This window comes from Urocampus carinirostris, chromosome 12 (genome assembly GCF_059441175.1).
Source record: "Urocampus carinirostris isolate Australia breed hairy pipefish chromosome 12, RoL_Ucar_1.0, whole genome shotgun sequence".
NCBI classification, from domain to species: domain Eukaryota; kingdom Metazoa; phylum Chordata; class Actinopteri; order Syngnathiformes; family Syngnathidae; genus Urocampus; species Urocampus carinirostris.
In genome coordinates this window covers 4,386,820-4,406,954 of record NC_142360.1, presented here as the reverse complement: position 1 = coordinate 4,406,954, position 20,135 = coordinate 4,386,820, and the positions used below count along the sequence as shown (strand labels likewise).

The 20,135-nt window shown below is 39.2% G+C and overlaps 1 long non-coding RNA gene across 1 annotated transcript in view; it reads right to left on the bottom strand.

Annotated features, from left to right (window-relative positions):
- Positions 1–1,560: 1,560 nt before the first annotated feature.
- Positions 1,561–20,135, bottom strand: part of LOC148354703 (uncharacterized) — a 29,580-nt gene continuing 11,005 nt past the window's right edge. Inside the window, exons 2-3 of the long non-coding RNA XR_015852199.1 lie at positions 1,833–2,012; positions 1,561–1,748 (exon numbers count right to left, since the gene is read on the bottom strand). This is a non-coding gene — a long non-coding RNA (uncharacterized LOC148354703). The remainder of the gene's footprint in view (positions 1,749–1,832; positions 2,013–20,135) is intronic.

Genomic DNA, 20,135 nt, shown 5'->3' with positions numbered 1-20,135 from the left:
TTAGACTGTTAAATGGTCAATCTAACATATAGTTAACTTAAATCTAAACGGCTGCTAATCTGACTTTTTGCACTACTGGCAGTTTTTTATAGCTTGCCACTCCTTGCACATTGCTCTCTGCACTATTGTAATTACAGCGTTATTGTTACAGTGTTAATGTTACTGTGTACCTGACTTGTTAACCTGACTGCCCATTTTGCACATCTGGTTATCTACTCTTCTTGCACTATCGGCACTATGGTAAAATACTATACGTAGCCAAAATACAATACAACTTTATTTATATCTGTACATTCAAGGAAACTGTGGGGGTCAGATGCATCGACATTTCGTTCTGTATACACGTGTACTAGAATGACAATAAAGTAGATCTGAATCTGAATCTGAATCTGAATAAGAAAGCTTGATGCGGTTGAGAAAATGGTTGGATCACTTTTTTTTCAACCACAGAGGAGGAAGTTGCCTTACTGTTGAAGCTCATCTTCCAAAAGTAAGGTAAACTTCACTTTATTTATAATTAAAGAGCATGTTATTTTAGTAAATGTTTGTTTTTTAGTACAAACAATGCAGGTTTAAACATACTTATAAAAACCTTTAACATACAAAATAGAGCACTGAAGCAATTTACGAACAAATTCTACTCAAGAGGGATCGTCCGGAACGTATCTCGTTCGTAAGTAGGGCAGCACCTGTATTTAAATACAAATTCAAAGATTCTCAACTGAACTTTAATTGCTGTTTTGTTACTTTCCCTATCAAAGTGGATCATGAAACTATTTTCGAATATCATATCTTTCAAAATCGCGAAAATTTAAAAGAATAAATAAAAATGTTTTCATGATATTCCTCATTTTTTGTCAGTAATCGGCCTGTAGCTGAAAATAGAACGTTGCCACTTGCGTCTCATTTCGGCAGAGCGTGTCACATATTGACAATTTTTACTGTGTTCCAAATGAACCTGATTTTCCAACTGTCCCATCCTCGATCTCCAACAAACAACAGAAATGGATATTCTATCAGAAAATGTATGTATCAGAAGTAAACACGTTGTGTCAGAATATCCCTATTCAAAATTATTGTATTCCCCTGGAGGGGGAGAGATGGGAAGCTGCGTCATAGACTTTCTGGACTAGTTTACAGGCTGGGGCGTCGTTGTTGTCATGCTTCTTGCGGACATCTTCAACATCTTACCTAATGTTTACTATTCTGTGTACAGTAATGCTAATTGTAATTCACCCTGGTCAATCCTGGAAGGGGGGTTACCACGTGTGAGGTCCTTTCTCAAGGTTTCTCTTTTTTCCTCACACTGAGGTTTTTCAGTTGTTCCTTGCCCGCATGCGGGTTTAGGATCAGGTAATTGTGCAATTTTGTAATTGTAATCCTGTGCAGTCCTTAGAGACATTTTTGTGATTATATAAATAAATGTGACTTGACATGTGACTTGAGGTAAAAAAGGAATTGTCTATTTCAGGAGCATACTTATTATTTTTCCCAACCTGAACAAACAATATTTGTTTAAAAAACTGAAAGTATCTCATCGTAAACCCAGCAGACCTGCAAAAGCATGACACTTTGAGCGATGACGGACTGTTGTTGGCGAGCTGCTTCCTTCCTCCTTGCCTGTTTTCATCACGGGCCCCTCAGACCGAGACGGGGGCCCGGGCGGCAAGTCTGGACGGCATCAAAAACACAAGAGTGGCTGCACCCGGAAGACAGGCTCGGCTGCTGTCTGTTATCAGGAACCTGACCTAAAATGAGCACAGACGGGCTGAGGGCTCGCCAGGTGGGGAGGGGGACGTAAAACCAACATTCGGTCTGCTTTTGTTACCCACCTGTTTTTTTCTTCTGTTTTTGTTGTGTGTCTGATTACTTAATGGGTCTTTCTCAGAGTAGCGTCATTATCTCCATTTGTCTCTGATCCTTTTCGTTACACGATGTCACGTGGAGGAAAGTATGCTTCGTTGAGAGACGGGTTGGAATAAAGACAAGCCGCTAAGGTCAAACAATATCCCCTAACAAACACACAGAAGCAGTAAATTGGAAAATTGCGGAAAAGTCCTGCTATAGTCAGTAAAAAGCTCCACAAGTTTTACTATTTTTTAATCTTGATTATATGTTAACAAGTTAATTGGGACCGGCCCAAACCTTTATGGGGCCCAAAGCAAAAATTAGATTTGGGGGCCCCTATTAATTGATCATTTATATCCATACTAGAACTCATTCCATGTTCTACTCCAAGGGTGGGCAACTTTGTAGAGTCGGGGGCCGCATGTCACATGTTATAATCGATTAGTTTAATCCAATTGGTTTTTAAACTATCAGAGCAAAATAGTAGATTAGGTCCCTGTTTTAAGTACTTCATTTGTTATTTAATTTTGAAGTATTACTGTAGTTTTTTAGTATCTCTGAAGTCGGATTTTTATTGAAGTTCAGTGGTTTTTTTGTAGTCTTAATGTAGTTTTATTTTTGTACAACTTTTGTAATATTGAAGTCATTTTTATGTAGTATTTCCATAGTAGTATTTTTTTAGTATTTCTATAGTACTTTTGCTGTATTTCGAAAGTAGATATTTTGTTGTGTATCGGTAGTATTTTCATAGTGTTCTTGTGCTATTACAGTAATTGTATGATGGTATAGTATTTTTGTAGTATTTTTGTATCATCTCTGTTGTATTTTGTAGTATTTCCATAGAAGAATCTTTATTGTATATCTGTAGTATTTTTGTGGTACAGTGTTACTGCAGTTTTATCTTTGCAGTATTTTTGTGATTTTATCTATAGGAACATTTTTGTGGTATCGCTATTGGTGTAATTTGCAGTATTTATGTTGTAAACCTCTTGTAGTAATATTTTTGTTGTAATATATATCCGTTACTTATTTATATTATATTATTAGGTATTTATATTTTTTTAGTATTTCAGTAGAAGTATAATTGATTTATTTCCAAAGCAGTATTTTAGTAGTATTTTTGTAGATTTTTTGTAGTATATCCATAATAGTATTTTGTCATATTTCTATAGTATTTTTGTAGTGAATAATTCTGTAGTAGTATTTTGTAAAATAGTATTACTGTAGTGGTATTTCTGTAGTAATTCTGTTACTGTTTTTTTCAGAATTAATATATAAGTTTTTAAGCACTATATTTGATATTTAGTTTTGAAGTATTACCGTAAAGGTTTTTGTTGTTGTAGACACACAAAAGTGACAATGGGGACAATGTTGACACAAAAAAAGTTAACGAATATTGGGGGCCCCCTAGTGGTCGCGGGGCCCTAAGCAGCCGCTTAGCTCGCTTATGACAGTAATGAAAACCAAATATATGTACAGTATCATATCGTCACTTTATTTACGATCTAAATCATCTCTCGACAGTTTATTGAAAGGATATTTTAAGAATAGTTATTTTTGTGTAACTGTATTGTATTTTTCATGTAAAAATGAGTCTTCTGTGGAAGATTGTTTTTCATCCTCTTAAAAAAACATTTACTATTGACCTTTTATCATTTAACAAAAGAAACACACTAAAATGTTATGAAATATACCAAAATACTTTCCAGACAGGATTTAATTGAACTTTGTTTAAATTTAATTTTACAACTCCTTAGCAAGTTTCTGACTATTTTCTTTCATGTTCTACAATCACATTTTGGAAAATGTATTAATTTTCTTGACTTTTATTCAAATAGTGCAAGTTTTTATTAAAATGTTACATTATTTAACATTGGGCTTAAATGCCAAGCCACTAGCGTTAGCAGAGGCGTGTTCAGGAGAGTGATCAGACATGTAGTCTCTTGATAATCGCTTGCCGCGCACTGCTGAACGTTTTGTAATCGCTCACTGTGATTGCCTTACTGATCCAAAATGGCCGACGACAGTACAATGGATTTCGTTCTACAGCTTGCTTTGAGCGAGTTGGCTGATATGAGCGACAGTTCGCAAATTGACACAGTTAAGGTTATCCTAAACGCAGTGGAAGGGTCATACCTGTCTTGCATTGTTCACAAACATTACCAGGCAATGTAAGACGATATATTACATCGCCAACAGCACTCGTCAGGGTGAGATCCTCCATCTTCTGCACTGTCGACGCCATGTTGGAAATCAAAGTAAGCGGTCTTTCTCCCGTGATTACTCGGGCACGCGAGCGCTCAATAATCACTGGCCGTTCAGAAGCTAGCGATAGCTCGCGATAGCAATCACTCACTCTCCTGAACACGCCTCAGGTATTCGCTGTGTTCACAATGCTTGCAGTAGTAGTTAAGGTCTGTGAAACTAGCATTTGCTAACATATTTACCATCAACTATAAATGATTCGAGACTAGCCTCTCTTCCAATGTTGTTTGCTAATGTGTCTAGTAGCTGGGTTAAAATATGAGCTAAACCCTGACCAGGAAAAGAAAAACAGATCTTTCTATTTTTTTGGGGGTGATTATGATCCTGTCTAAATCCTTCACGACCTAATATCACCTTCCCCCAAAACTGTTGATATCGATCATTTCCCCCAAATATGTTGCCTGGAAAAGTACTCAAGTGCAAGCCTTATTAATGTAAGTAGTTAAGTGGATTTATGTGACCCTCTAATGTAGTTGTTCATTTATGGAAGCGCATCAAATTGACCTAAATGAAATCGTCCCTTCAAAAGTGGAAAGTGACAACGCTAAATAAAAGAATTTGGACACATCTCATCAAATAAATTCAACTCGTAATGTATGGCAGCGGTGTGCACACCAGTTGAAAGGTACATGAAAAATGACTACCTTGGAATGGAAAACCGTCATCAGCTACAGAAGAAAAACATGGCATTAAAACATTCCAAAATGTCTTCTTTAAACATTTTTCTTAACATCTCAGTAAGAAATGCTAACATGTCATCACTGAACAAGACCAGACGAGACTTAACGGAACTAAGCCGTGGCAAGTCTGCATCGTACCGGATCAGGGCTTATGTCAACTCTCCGTCAGTCTGGACGGCAAGCTTCGTTCGGTCAGTCTGGGTCCTATCGATCTACCCGATTGATCCGAGGCTTTGTCCATCTGCCTGACGCGGCCCCTTAATGCCGCAGAGTACACGCCAGCTAAGGAGGCAGCAAGACGAGCAAGATAGACGGATAAGGAGCCCGATAATGATACTCCAGGAAGTGAGTGGGGGCTGGTCTTACGTAGTGAATCTCGCCAGGCTGGCCAGACAGCTGGCGGTGATAACTAATCTGCCCATTTGACGGACGCTTTTTTGTCAAACATGAAACCGGGCAACACGATACAGAGCAAATTAATAAATGAACAATTTCTCACACAAGGGGGTTCCCCTGTTCTCCATCGGGGGCTCTTGTCACACGACAGAACAATAAACGCTGGGAAGGGGCCCTCCAGGGCACTCGGTCCCTCAAGTGCAATGTAGATTTGTAGTCGGCTGCGAGGCACTTTATTGAATAATGAGACTGAGAGAGGGTACATGGCCCTAGAGGACGTACGTTGAGTTAGACCCCGGGGGTCGAGTTTTATTTTTGCTCTTTGGATAAAATGATGATCTAGCATAAAATCAGAGTTCCAGCCCAAGGTATTAGGAGTGGTCCCGTCAAGTAAGTGTTCCTGATAGAGCACCTAAATCTCTCTGGGTAATTGTCATTGGCTATGAATACATCTCTTTAGGAACTGTGAACTTTCCTTTATTGCAGGGGTTGCTTTCTAAAAATAACCCATGAACCCAAAATCCGTGAAGTCGAAACTTTTCTATATTTTTTTCAATAACACTAAAACACAATCGAATGCTTTTGCCGGTGAAAGATGTTTTGTGATTGGTTTTAGAGAATATTGAAATTGCAAAAAAATGTGCACGAGCGTTAATTAGGCAAGCAGTTATATGAGTGTTTACATAAAAAAATCACAACGTTATTGACACACAAGTAGAGAGGAAGCAGATGGACTGTTTAGCCATTCAGAATTCAGAACACAATGCGCGATGTAAATCGCTGAAGTAGCGTCACCGTGAAAGTTGAACAGCGTTATAACGAGAGTTCACTGTAACACGAAAATACATAAGCTGAATATTGGCAATTTTTATCTTAATTGGACTACAGTTTTCTCTGCCAGGAGAATGGACTTATATGATGTCTGTAAACATCGCCTGTGCCAGTTCACCATAGGGACAGAAAATAAAATAGATATGTCATTGAGAAATGGATCACTGTGTGTGAGTTTTGGTACGCAAGTTTGCCAGAGTTAGAGTATCATTTGCTTATATACTATAACTCTACAGTCTTTGTAGCACAAACAAAAAGGAAAGGAAAATACTTCTTAATCAGACTATTCCTTGCCAAAAGAATGGAACTACACGGTGTATGGTGTGTGTATGCTGTGGCATTTTCACTGTGGGGACTGGTGGAAAAAAAATTGAAATGTCCTTGAGAAATCAACCACTTTGCGAGTTACGCGAGTGAGCCAGAGTTGGACTGTAGCATTCATTTCTGTACTACCAGTTCACAGTTTACATAAGACGAATATTGGCAATATTTTTAACTCTATCGGACTATTTCCCTGGACCTACATGCGATATGCTGTGGAATTTCCGCCTTGCTGCAAACCGTTTTCAAAAAAATCAAAAACTTTGTGTAAGCTTTGTTAAGCGTGTAGGCCAGAGTTAGTGTGTATCATTTGTTACTGTACTACGGGAACACAGTTCGTTGTGGCAGCAACAAAGAAAAAATACATAAGCTAAATGTTGGAAATATTACAGTTTTAATAGGACCCCTGTCAGAAGAATGAACTTACACGATATATGCAGTGGCATTTTCTCAGGGTGATAGAAAATAAAAGGGAAATTACCTTGAGAAAATCATTGTGCGAGTTACAGGAGTCAGCTAGAGTCAGTGTGTAACATGTGTTTATGTACTATGAGTCCACAGTCTTTGAAGCATTAACGGTAATATTTCAATTTAAATCACACTGTTCCCTGCAGGTACTAATTGATGCAATTGATGAGAAAAGTACTAAGAGTTAGGGTTGATGCAGCAGATGTATAGCAATCGAGAAGCTGGTCCTGGGCGTTTGCAGGCTTGGCTGAGGTAAAGTGGCAGGTGGGGCAACGATTTGGAGTGCAGTTAAGTGCCAGAAGGAGTGGAGCAGGCATGCGAGCTATGTGATGATTATCAGAAAACAGAGGGCCCGTCTGTTCTCCACCTCGCTTGCACCGGGGTTGGGCTCCAGCACCAGGCTTTAAGAGGGAGGGGTGCGAGATCCAGGGCAGGTGGGAGTTGCGATGTCACAAACTGGGCTTGGCGCCTGGGCAGGTGTGTAGGGTGAAAGAACACGAGGGGGGATGTTTGGGGTGACAGTTGGGGAAATTGACATTGGGAAATGAAAAAAAAAGCAAAGCTATGCAGAGGATAAGAAAAAGAGACGGTTTAGGCCATTAGGTTCACTCTGTAAAGGTTTGTTTCTGATATATGATGTACAGAATATTGAAAACGATTTGTGCAAAAGTTTTTTGGGGGTGCTGTCTTAATGAAAAGATCTTTGTTCTGATAAAGCCTTTTTGTACCTTTACAAACTTCACATGCAGGCAATAATTCCAATTGGAAACGAAGTATTGCCAGCATTTCAACTATGTAAAGCCATGTTAACACTCACAATAATCTAAATGTAATCTTGGACCTACTGCGAGTATTCTGACTATAGCCATTAAGTCGGTACTTTCATTTTCTGATTTATCGTGCATTTATGAGTCATTTCCCTTGTATGCCCCAAAGCACTGTGCGACTTGTAGTGAAGAGATGGATGATATAATTTGGCTAAAAGATGTGTATTTCTCCCTAACATTTCCAATTTATTTCCTGCTCCTACGGCGAAAATGCCACATACGTATCCATCTATATATAGTGTGGATGTCATAGTTTTATCCAACCATCTATATTGTAAGTTTATGCTTCTCACAAGCAACGTAAGCATACAACTTGTAAATAAATGGGATTCTGCAATGGAGCACACTTTTAGAGAAAACAAGCAAAGTACTATGAGGTTTTCCATTTGTCTCTAGGCTTGTAAACGATACATTCGGGTTGATCGAGAAATCCAATATTTAGATTCCAATCAAATTATTGCCTGAATATAAACATAGTTATTAAGTTTCAAGTTTATGTCAAACTACTTCATATACAAGACAGAATCATATATAGGTGACAAAAAACAACTTTTAAGACGAGTCAAACTGAAATAGAAGGTGCAGTATTAGTGATTTATGCAGCAATGGATGTGGCTAAATTGTTCAACCAAGACCACGGCCTCTCTTGTCAAAGAGGACAAAAACAGAGAAATGAAGCTATGTTCAGTCATAGAGAAAGATGCTGCCTTTTCCTCCTTAATATAGAAGTAATTTACTGTTGTTTTCTGCTAGGTCAAAGGACACAGTAGTTGAACATAAAAATTAATGTATTTTTTTAATGGAAAGTCATGGATCTGGGCACAATCATGGTAGCTACATCAGAAATCGAGCACTCACACAGTGTTAGAGAACGTTCAACTCTGTTTTATTCTCTTTAATCACCGTTTACAATTGTTTGTATTAAAAGGTTTGCATCCATGTTTTGTAGGCTTTAATTTTCCTTATTTCGAATGAATACACGTAACAATTATACTAGGTCGGACCTGAAAAGCCTCAAGTGCAGCCAAGTTTGATGATGGAAAGTTTGGGGTGTGAACACATAATCTCCCGAGGGCTCAACCATCCAATTTAACGAGTTGACGTGACTTTTGGAGTTTCCAAAGAAAGTGTCACTTTCGTCATGCAATGAGGCTTCAGCTTGGCATCTGAACAGCAAATACCAAAAGCCAAATCAGGATGAGAACCCCTAAGTGGATGTAAATATTGGTGGAAGCACTGTCCCAGTTTTACAACCTAGCAATGACGGGAACATTTTGATTTGTTTTCGGTCATTGTCAAGTTTTCTTAGCTGCTTCCTATCCATTTAGTGTTGAATTACCAGAATTGATTGCAGGTAGATTAAGGCATATTATATTCAATTTTGTGCTACCGGATTAACTTGCAGGCCTATCTTGCCCAGATAACAGGTTGTAAAGACATATACATGACAACCTTTTAAATTTCTACGAAATTGGACAAAGTAAAGACGACAATGATACAACTTTTGGGGGACTAAAATTGGCCCCGATAGACAAAAAATATTATTTTTTGACTAAATTTGGACTATTTGGATAAGCTCTATACGTTCAATTTGTCTATGTTTTGATTAAATTAGTTTTAGCCCAAAAACCAACGTACTGAAGATGTCTTATACCTGTGGAATTGTTTTGAGGAATAAATATTTTGAGGAATAATTGACAAATTACATAATTAGGATAACAAAAATGATATTTAAAATGTATTAATTTTTCAATGCAGTGTATGGTTTAAAAAAACATACTGCGACAGAATTTAAAGCGACTATCAGCCAAATGAAACACAATTTACTGAAAACTAAACATTATTATGTGTAAAGTAAAAAGCCCTTCGTTCTGCATTTCAGTTTAAGTAAAATAATTCACAATAAAATTGTAAAATATGATTCATCGAATCACCTAATTAGATGAAACTTATAGTCACTGCCACTAACATTATTATCATATTAATTCGAGGGCCAAAAACTACCATTTCAAGACAACTTCTCGTCACTTTGAAATATTACAACAGTATTTGCCAAATTATGAGGCGCACCTGAAGAACTCTAAATTGGCAAGAAATGTATAGGCGCGCAATGATAAACCGACGGCATAAAAATATTTTTGCCTGTAAAGGCAAACAGAAATGCTCAATGATCTGTGTTTGATTTTATTGTTGATATCAAACTGTGGTTGGCCTGAAATTTTCTTTATTGGAATGCTTTGCCCACTGAGATTTGATCTGCAACCTCAGTGGAATTGTTTAAATCTAGGCTTCGATCACACTTATATTTAATAGCTTATGAATTACCTATATTTCATGTTGAAAATATCTGTGTTTGTTATTGCAACATCCGTTGCATCCTGGTCATCCTGGAAGGGGGATTACCTCATGTGCGGTCCCTTCTCAAGGTTTCTTAATTTTCCTCATGTTGAGGTTTTTTAGCTTTCCCTTGCCCTCATGTAGATTTTAGATCAGGGGAGGGTGTAATAATAATCTGTGGTTTGCAATAATCTGTGGTCTGTGCAGCCCTTGGAGACTCCTTGTGATAAAGGGCGTCACAAATAAACATGACTTGACTAAAATGTTTGAATAAACATTAAGCCTACCAGGATATTACATTAAAACATTCTGAGATGGAGATGGTCATATGGGTAGGATAGAAACAACTCGATATTAGCTAATGCTTTCAAAATCACTTATTATTATCTCTTTGTTTCTCTTGATATCGTCTTGCTTCTACCTTTAGCATCAGTGCAAGTCCTTGGGTCCATATTTTATCAAACAAAATTTTGTTAAAAAGTATTCTCAACTGAGTGAAAAGAAGGGACAGGTAAAACTATGGGCTGGAAGTCAGCAAATAGCATATCGGAATCTGCATAATACCGTGATGCAAACCAATAGTAGATAACCAATTTATTTCATGTTGATCATTTGCAGACTGGCATTTCAGAGAAAACTTCTGTACACATTTTAACGGCCAAATTCAAGCACAGTAGCTCAGGAGGTAGAGCGATCGTTTTAGGATTAAGGGATCCCAGTTCGAATCCCGGCTTGTCCGTGTTACATGCCGAAGTGTCCTTGGGTAAGACACTGAAACCCCAATACCCCCAATAAGCAGGTTAGCGCCTTACATGGCTGCACAGATCACGGCCGCTATTGGGAAATGTGAAGCACAATGTAAAGCACTTTGGGAAGTCATTGACTTGAAAAGCGCTATATAAATGCAGATCATTTCATTTCATTTCACTTTTAAGGGCTTTCAAAGCCAAATTTCCAATTTCTTCAGTACCATTAAAAGACAAAATCCAATGTAAGTCATGTATTTTGCAGAGCCACAAATATATGTGTGATTTACATTGCAATTTTTTTATCTTGCTTATGTGTTTATCAAAACATATGATTTTTAGATCTTGAGTAAATTGTTAATATATTTGTTTTTGAGACATATCTCTGTCCATATAGGTGTTGGGTAAGAATCGATTATTATCTAGCTCATATTTTCAGTTGCAGGAAGTTCTTCCTTATACAATTTACCACTGAGAAACGTTGTTTTAATTTTTTTGCATGACCACAATAAATGTAAGTAATTGATACACAATCCTTGCACTATTACACGTTTCATAGTGCCCTGTTCAGTTGTAACGTGAACCTGTCCTCTTGGGCGTGACCTGTAGTGGGCGATGGCGCTTCGTGGGACAATGCCCTACGAATAAAAGCTGCAGTTAATCACGAGGGATAGCAAAGGCAAATCTAAGCACCAGAGAGCAGTGTCTGCTTCATTTCTTAGCAGAAACATGGTAACAATTTCTAGGATTTACAAGCTCTTTACCCAAAATTTGAGCAATTTTCAATACGTAAAAACACAATATTAACATGCAAGCATTTTCAAGGATTTTAAGCACCCGTATGAACCATGCACATTGCCTTGCATATTGCATTCTACACTGCAACTTGAACATAGCTGAAGCTAGAGACCCCATAACCTTAGGGTCTACTGAAGCTTCTGACTTTATTGTTTGCAGGTGTACCTAATCTTGTGGGTTGTGACTGATGCTTAACGGGGAAACACACAGAAGTAGAGAAAATAGCCAGTTTCTGATGCAGAGTGCGGTAGATGAGGCTTATTCCTCTCCGGAGGAAGCGATTCTTTCTTTAGTGTTTGTGTTGAGAGACGTCCAAAGCGTGCTTTCAATTGGAGTGGCCTTTCATTAGAAAACGTGGCTAACGCGAGCGGCACAGCAGTTCTATTTTAACGGCGCCGCTGAGACGCTTCAAGGGGCTTATGAGCTGAGCAGGGGGGAAAAAACACGTCAACCACTCCCCTTTGCTAATAAAGGGACACGCGGTCGCAACCCCGGGTTCTCTCTGCACATCCGACTGAGTCGATGCCGGAAAGTCCGAGCCCAATTGTGGCTTAGACCGTTTAATGCTCTCGTTGCTCCTGCGAAAAATGGATCGATATCTGGAGTCATGGACAGCTGTGCCATATGAAAACCATCCATCCATCCATTATCTGCACCGCTTGTCCTTAGTAGGGTTGCGGGGGTGCTGGAGCCCATCCCAGCTATCTTCAGGCAGTGGGCAGGAGGCACCCTGAACTGGTTGCCAGCCAGTTGCAGGGCACACAAGGACAGACAACTCACGCTCTGATTCACACCTAGAGACAATTTGGACCCGCCAATTAACCTGACATGCATGTTTTTGGAATGTGGGCGGAAACCGGAGTGCCCGGAGGAAACCCACGCAAGCATGGGGAGAACATGCTAACTACACACAGGAGGTTCGATCTCACGACCTCAGAACTGTGCCGCACACGCGCTAACCACTGCGCCGCCATGCTGCCCCACATGAAAACCAATAGACATAATTCCAACAGGGTTGGGTAGGGTTACTTTAACTTAATTACTTTCAATTACTTTTGGATTACTCCAATACCAAATATGCTAATGAAAGACAAAAGACACTAAATATGAATAAAACTGCTAAATTTTGTGCAGGTTTGGGGAGTAACGGAGCACATGGAACTGCAAAAATGATGTTGGCAAGCTGTTTGGATTTATTTTCATTTTGTTTCTGTCGCATTTTATGTTAGTTTTGCCGGAGATCAAAGAGATCAAAGCCAGGAGAGAAAGCTTACCACGTGTCGTGAGTCATGATTTTATTCATATTTAGTTTCTTTTGTCTGTTATCAGCATTATGGTATTGGAGTAATCCAAAAGTAATTGAAAGTAATCAAGTTAAAGTAAACCCACCCAACCCTGAATTCCAAACTGTTGTTCCCAAACGGATGTCCCAGTAGAGTAGCTTACAATTTGCAAGATGCTCTGTCATAAATGATTAGGATGTCGTTTTTTTTAGGGGTTCTGGTAATTGACGCAACCATAGAAAACATACCACACATTTACTGCTCCTTTACTTAGGCAGGCCAATTTAAAACAAGCAATAGCAAAATCCTACAGGTAATCTTTAATATTAGTTTTTTATGGGAAGGAACACAGTATTGCAGTAAATAGGTACTATAAAATAACACAACGAATCTATTTACTTGTGCACATTAGTTTCCCTCATCTGGGATATTTTTATGCCGCAAAGAACTTTGGTACTTGTAGTACAGACAAATGATATACACAAACTTAAACGGCTTACTCACGAAAAAAAAGGCTTGTATACTGGCTGATTTCTTCTGGACTTTTCAGTTTTATTTTCCGACACCATGGCAGAAAGGACACAGTTGAATCCATCTAGACATAGTGTAAGTCAGGGGTCTGCAACGCAGTGCCTGCGGACACTGGGGTTCCCCCTGAGGACCTGTTCTGAAAATAGATCACCAGTGCTGGGTTATTATTATTTTCAGGTAAAATTCTTTTTTAGTTGTTGACCGAGTGTATTTAACCCAACTAACCCAACAATAAACCTGGCAATGACATAGTAACAACATAGTAATAACATGATAAGTTCTTATTTTAGAAATACAAATCACAATAGTTACCCTTTATCGCTAAAAGCAGCTTTCAGCTTGAAAACGATTGGAGACCCCTGGTCTTAATCTATACTTCTGACAAGCCACATAGTAGCACACCTTGTAAACACAATGGAGCACACTTTTTTAAGCCCTAAAATACTACTGTCTATTTAGCTTTTTTTTAAACAGTTGTATCTAACCAAATATAGTGTCAATCTTAGCTTTTTAAAAGCCACAAACAAGCACAACCAAAAAAACACTTGGGATATAGGAATTTCAGTAGACGAGTCCAAGGTTACCCCAGTTAGTTTTGTTAAAATATATTCGAACAATGCAATTTTCTTATCCCAGAACTAAATACAAGTCCACAGGATAGTTCTGTTTTATTGTCATTAAGATTTATAAAATGGCAAAACGAAAATGCTCTTTTTCACTCGAAAAGTCAGCAAACAACTTAAGTAAATGGTGTTAGCTTTGGTATCTGCGTTCGATATTGTTTCCCAACGACAAGCACACCCCAGTCGTGAAGACATTGATGAATTGGCCCCAAAAGCGGGCCACAATTAAGATGGGATCAGGATAAAGCTATAAATTAATGATTTTCACGAGCGCCACAAGAACATTTCTCCACCGAGTGGCCCTGCCTTCACTTGGTGACAGAAGTCGGCTTGAATAGTTTGTACTTTTAATACATGATGCTGTAGATTTTTTTGCATTTGACTGAGTGAGGTTAATGTGACATAAAATGTAACATACAGACACCATATCACATGTTTGACTCCAAAAAACTGTGCTTAAGGAATATCCGCTTCTCAAAATCAGCTGAGTAACAGTTTCCTAAAAAGCCTTTCAGTCTAGTTAAACCAGCTTCTGCTTTTTAAATGTGCTCAATCTCACGTGAATGTCATTTAGAGTATCTACAGTAATTTAACTATATGGCTTTTAAGGAAGTTTATGGGTACTTGAGCACCAAACAACAGAATCTACCAAACCTTGTTTTTTAGCTGGAAATGAAGGTTGGGAGAACAGTTTCCAATATCAGTCATCATAAGCGTCATATCTTGAGGCCAGTGGGGGGAAGTATACAAGAAAGATTAGTAGAATACCGGAAGTATAAGGACTTTATCTTAGTAAAGCTTTTCATAGAACTTCCATCCATCCATTCATCTTATCCTCAGTAGGGTTGTGGGGATGCTGGAGCCAATCCCAGTGGGCAGGGGACATCCTGAACTGGTTGCCAGCCAGATAACTCACTCGCTCATTCACATCTAGGGACAATTTGAATCCGCCATTTGACCTGACATGCATGCTTTTGGAATGTGGAAGAACATGAAAACTCTGCACAGAGGGATTCGATCCCATGACCACAGAACTGTGCCGCGGACGCGCTAACCACTCATCTGCCGTGCCGCCCTTCATAAAACTTTTAAAACCATAATTGTAATCACCCTGCCTTGCATTAAATTTTTGACAGTAATGCTAAAAGGTGATACGTTCATAATTGTTAGGTAGCAGCAGGAAGCAAGTTTATTTGTCTTACTAATCTCAAAAACAGTGCTGATCTGAATGCCAACCCTAAATTTTCCATTTGATGTCGATCATGTTTGTTTGACGGAATCCAAAACTAACATTTCCCATTCCTGCGACATTAAGATAACATTGCTAAATGAGCACACAGCGCTCCAATTACGTTTGTTTGCAGCACATAAACACAAACATTTGTCCTTGTACTTCAAATTCCTCCTGTGGAAAAGACTGTTTATTTGCACCATGGAATGTTGAAGTGTATCTTGGCTGTAGTTGTTGCATATTTTTTTCTAGAGTGACAGTGTAATACAGAAACCCCTCGCTACTTCGTGTTTTGGTCATTGCTGATTCGTTCCTTCGCAGATTTTTAAATGAAATCATTTTGTCTTTTTTGTCATTAATATGATTGTAACGTGCATCGTGTTCAGCAGGGACAATTTAGGCAGGGCGCTCTGGGTTGGTTGGGAGAGACAGTCTGTGTGCGCGGCTGTGATAGGATGGTGTATGGTGTCAATGAAACAGCAGGTGACAGACGCCTCGGTAAACAAACTTGGGATGCATAACGACCGCTAGCTTTTAGCGGCTTCAGACAATGAAAATAAATTCATCATTTAAATTGGACTCTGAGGATAGACGGAAATTCGCAACAAAATGTTGATCACCAGCAGGTACGGCGTGGATTATTATCTTGTTCCAGTAGTGAATCTGGCGGTGTCTGGAAGAAGGCAAGAGCGGTGCTGTTGGCTAACCACTGCTACGGACCCTGTATCTTGCTAACGCCAACTCGTAGACACTTCTGGACACTCTGCCTACCCAAAGTAAATTGGATGTAGTAATGAAGGCAGTCTGGGCAACCCATAGCCTATGCTATTCCACACGTATGTCAGTGGACATTAGCGTGAACTCTTTTGGTTGTACATGAGATAATCTGTGAGAGGCACTTTAAAGTCAAGTAACTGGAATCCATTCGTGAAACAACAAAATGTCAATTTCAGATATTGACTTTTCATTGCAACAACAAATAAACTAAGAAATACAAGTATAAGGTAAACAATTTTTGTTTTTAAAGCTAATTGCGAAACACTTCATTGAAAAACACTGGAAACATATATTTGTATTTAAATTTTTGTATACTCAACAAATTTAGCAAAAACGTTAGCAACACAGAATCCATGAAAAAAAATGCTTATTGACCAATCACTAGAAAAAAAAGGCGTCTGGAAGGGAGTTGACAGTCTACTGTTTGAAATAATGAAACCTGGTGCAAGATGTTTCTTGTGGTGCTGTTGGTTATGTTTAACATGCAACATAGCAGTGTCTGAAATAACGTCTGCCTGGCTTTCATCCTTTATGTTGGGCGTACAACTTACAAAATGTCTCTGCCCGGTTGGCCAACAACTTTTTCAAGAAAGAAAGAAAAGTCATTTTTTATATTTTTTTATTTTTTTCAAGGGCAGTGGTTAGCGCATGTGCGGCACAGTTCAAGTCATGGGAACCTCCTGCGTGGGTTCAAATCCAGCTCCAGACTTCCTGTGCGGAGTTTGTATGTTCTCCCCGTGATTGCGTGGCTTTCCTCCGGGCACTCCGGTTTCCTCCCACATTCCAAAAACATGCATTTCAGGTGAATTGGCCGGTCCAAATTGTCCCTAGGTGTGAATGAGCGAGTGAGTTGTCTGGTCCCCGTGTGCCCTGCGATTGGCTGGCAACCAGTTCAGGGTGTCCCCTGCCCACTGCCCGATGATTGCTGGGATGGGCTCCAGCACCCCCGCGACCCTACTGAGGATAAGTGGTGCAGCTGATGAGATGAGATGAGAATTTTTTTCAAATCAAACGTTTGCTTCATTCCGATTTTGAAATCTTCGTTCGGTTTGGAAATTTCTGAATTTCGGTTTGTTTGGCAATTTGCATACTCGGCAGCCAATCAGAAATTTGCATCAAATAACTTCATGCTTCCGGACTTTCCCCAGCGTTATAAGGTCACGCATTTGCATATCATTTTCCAAAGTAGACGCACAGAAAACACAAGAAAATTGTGTTAGGAATTGTTAAGATTTGTCAATTTAATAGCGCTCTTACTCGTGGTATTGCGGTAAGACGTTTTTCCTTTTGTGATGTCATTACGCACGCACCATATTTCGTTTTGCTGATTGTCAATTGTCATGTTGTATTGTTTGCATGCTGTTAGGGAATAAATATGCTTAAAGGCTGAACCACAATGTCCTGCTTATCTTCTCACGCATGAGGAAACTGCACACTCTGACATATCCTTACCAGGAATCAAGCCAAAACCTCAGCCCCAGAAGAAGGATTCAAAAGAAGCTAACACAATTTATGACACTACAAAACGTAAACGTACATTAAAAAGAATCGTGGAAAGAAGAGTTCACGTGGCTTGTAGCAGATGACGCAGCGCAAACATTGCACGAATGAAGATGAGTAAATACAGGTACATACTGATGGCAGATGGAAAACAGTGATGTCATATACATGCAATGAATGTTAGAAGTAGATTTATAATAAACTTAATTGTAAAGTGTTGTTCGGTTATATATTCTGATTATCAATCCTTAATACTTTGCAACAACGTTTTTTTTTTTTGCAATAGTTGTCTTATTGCGTTTCAAGTTGTGATAAATGGGGCAGGCAACTTTATGGCTTGGGAGGCAACTTTTTAGAGTTGTCTGCCCTGGTGTCCGGTAACTTTTTCATAATTTGTTACAGTTTTTTATCACTCAACTCATGACCCAAACATTTCAAAGTACTAAACGATGTTTGCAACGTAAGTTTCTATGTGTGTTTTTTGTGTATTTGTTTTCTCATGCCCAAAATGAAAAGTGACAAATGATGGGAATGAGAAACACAATGTGGGTGGGACAAAGTTCCCCATTTTCACAGAAAAAAAACCTGTTCCGTTATGAGTCGTATGACACGGGGGACTTACTCAGAAGACAACGCCGGCACATGAGTTTGCGTTTCCTCATCCAGACTGGCAACAATTGGGGAGTGCCCATAACTGGAGATGTCTGGGCTAAATCAGCATATGAAACAGTTCCTCCTTCAGCAAACAGACTTACTAGCCATATGAAATATCTTCCATTGTAAACACTATTAGTCAATTTCATGATTTTTTTTTAACACATGTCCAAATCTATTGTACTGCCCACTCATCAGCATCTGCAGCCCACCATCCATCCATCCATCCATCCATTATCTGCACCGCTCATCCTCAGTATGGTCAGGGGCTCTGTAGCCCATCCCAGCCATCCTCAGGGAGTGGGCAAGGGACACGGAGACAGACAACTAACTCACTCATTCACACCTAACCTCAGGACGATTTGGACCAATTAATCAATTAACCTGACATTCACGTTGTTGGAATGTGGGAGGAAACCAGAGTGCCCAGATGAAACCTACGCAAGCACGGGGAGACCATGCAAACTCTGCACAGAAAGCTGGAAGCTGAATTTGATCCCATTACCTCAGAAATGTGCCACAGACGTGCTAACCACTGTGAAACCCAGATAAATGTCAAATAATACATTTAGAGTACAGTGTGCTCACCATTACACCATGGAACCACGCACTCAATTTCCATAGAGGTTTCTGTGCAGTACTGATCAGTGTTCCCTCTGAAGGCCCGGTCACACAGCCTTTCACGGGCGTATCGCGGCTGAATCACGGACAGAAATTTCTGTCCGTGAAGCAGACGCTGTTGGACGCTTTGAGATCGCAATACAGACGCGATACAGCCTTGCTTTACACGCGGTAATAAATTCATACGCTGATGGCCGCGCGAAAAAGTTTTGCGATGCTCAAAAATTTAGACCACGGGTAACCGCGGGCGGCACAGCGATGCAGCCGCGGTTACCCGCGATAAGGACGCGGAACAGTCGCCGGCCAATTTTGCACATTATCCACCGCGCGCAACCACGGGCAAAAAAAAAATCGCAAAATTTTACCCGCAATACAGACGCGAAAGGCTGTGTGACCGGGCCTTAAGCTGTGTGCATGGGCAATTGCGCACTGCTCGCACATTCTCAGGGCACAAGAAAATCTAGCCAGCGCACAAAAATGAGGGCTCAAAATTACTAATTAAGAAGCGACTTAAGTCAAAGTTACAGTGCATGAAGGTAAAAATACACGGGTTCCCCTGACGTTGTGTCCTAAATGCGGTATTTTGAAGTCGAGTCGAAGTAGAACGAAGTTGAGTGAAGTTAGTAGAGTTTGTCAAGAACCGGTTTCTTCGGCTCGGCTCGCTAAAAGGAACTGGCTCTTTTGGGTCCTAAACGGCTCTCCAGGTTGTTTTTGCTTCTTTAATCCCAACATGACCAACTATTATGTAAAATTATGCACAAAATGACTTGAAGGAAGGGGGAAATAGAACCAAAAAGAAAAAAAATACCAAAATGAAAAAGTAGTGAAAAGCTGAGAAAAAAGAAACAAAAGGAAGAGGAAAAAAAGAAGGAAAAATTTAGAAAAAAGACAGAAAAAAGAAAAGAAAGAAATGTAGGAAAAAGGAAATAGAGAACAAAAAGAAAAAAGTAACAGCTCGGGAAAAAATAAACACAATGAGATTTTTTTAAAGGAATTAAAAAAAGGTGGAAAAAAAGGAAAAAGATGAAAAAGTTTGTGTTGCATTCAAAAAATTTCCAATTATATCAAGTGAATCGTGTTGCCAACATTGTACTTCCACAAAAAAATGAGATTAAGTACAGTTCTGTATCTTGCAACCGACTAAATAAGCCCCCAAAAATGTTAGTATTATGCGACAAAATATATCAGGAAAAAAAGAAATGGATATCTTGTACAAGAATTGTAAAAACAAATGACGCTTGTAGGCCGTACAACCTTTCCAATAGTACATGAGTTAATTCATTCAAAAGAGAAAAATAATTTTGCATTGCCGGAAACTCAAAACGCAAAATGTAACGTGATGTCAAGTTTTGGACATGTTTGATAATTAATTATCTTGCCGCACTTGGGATTATGGTT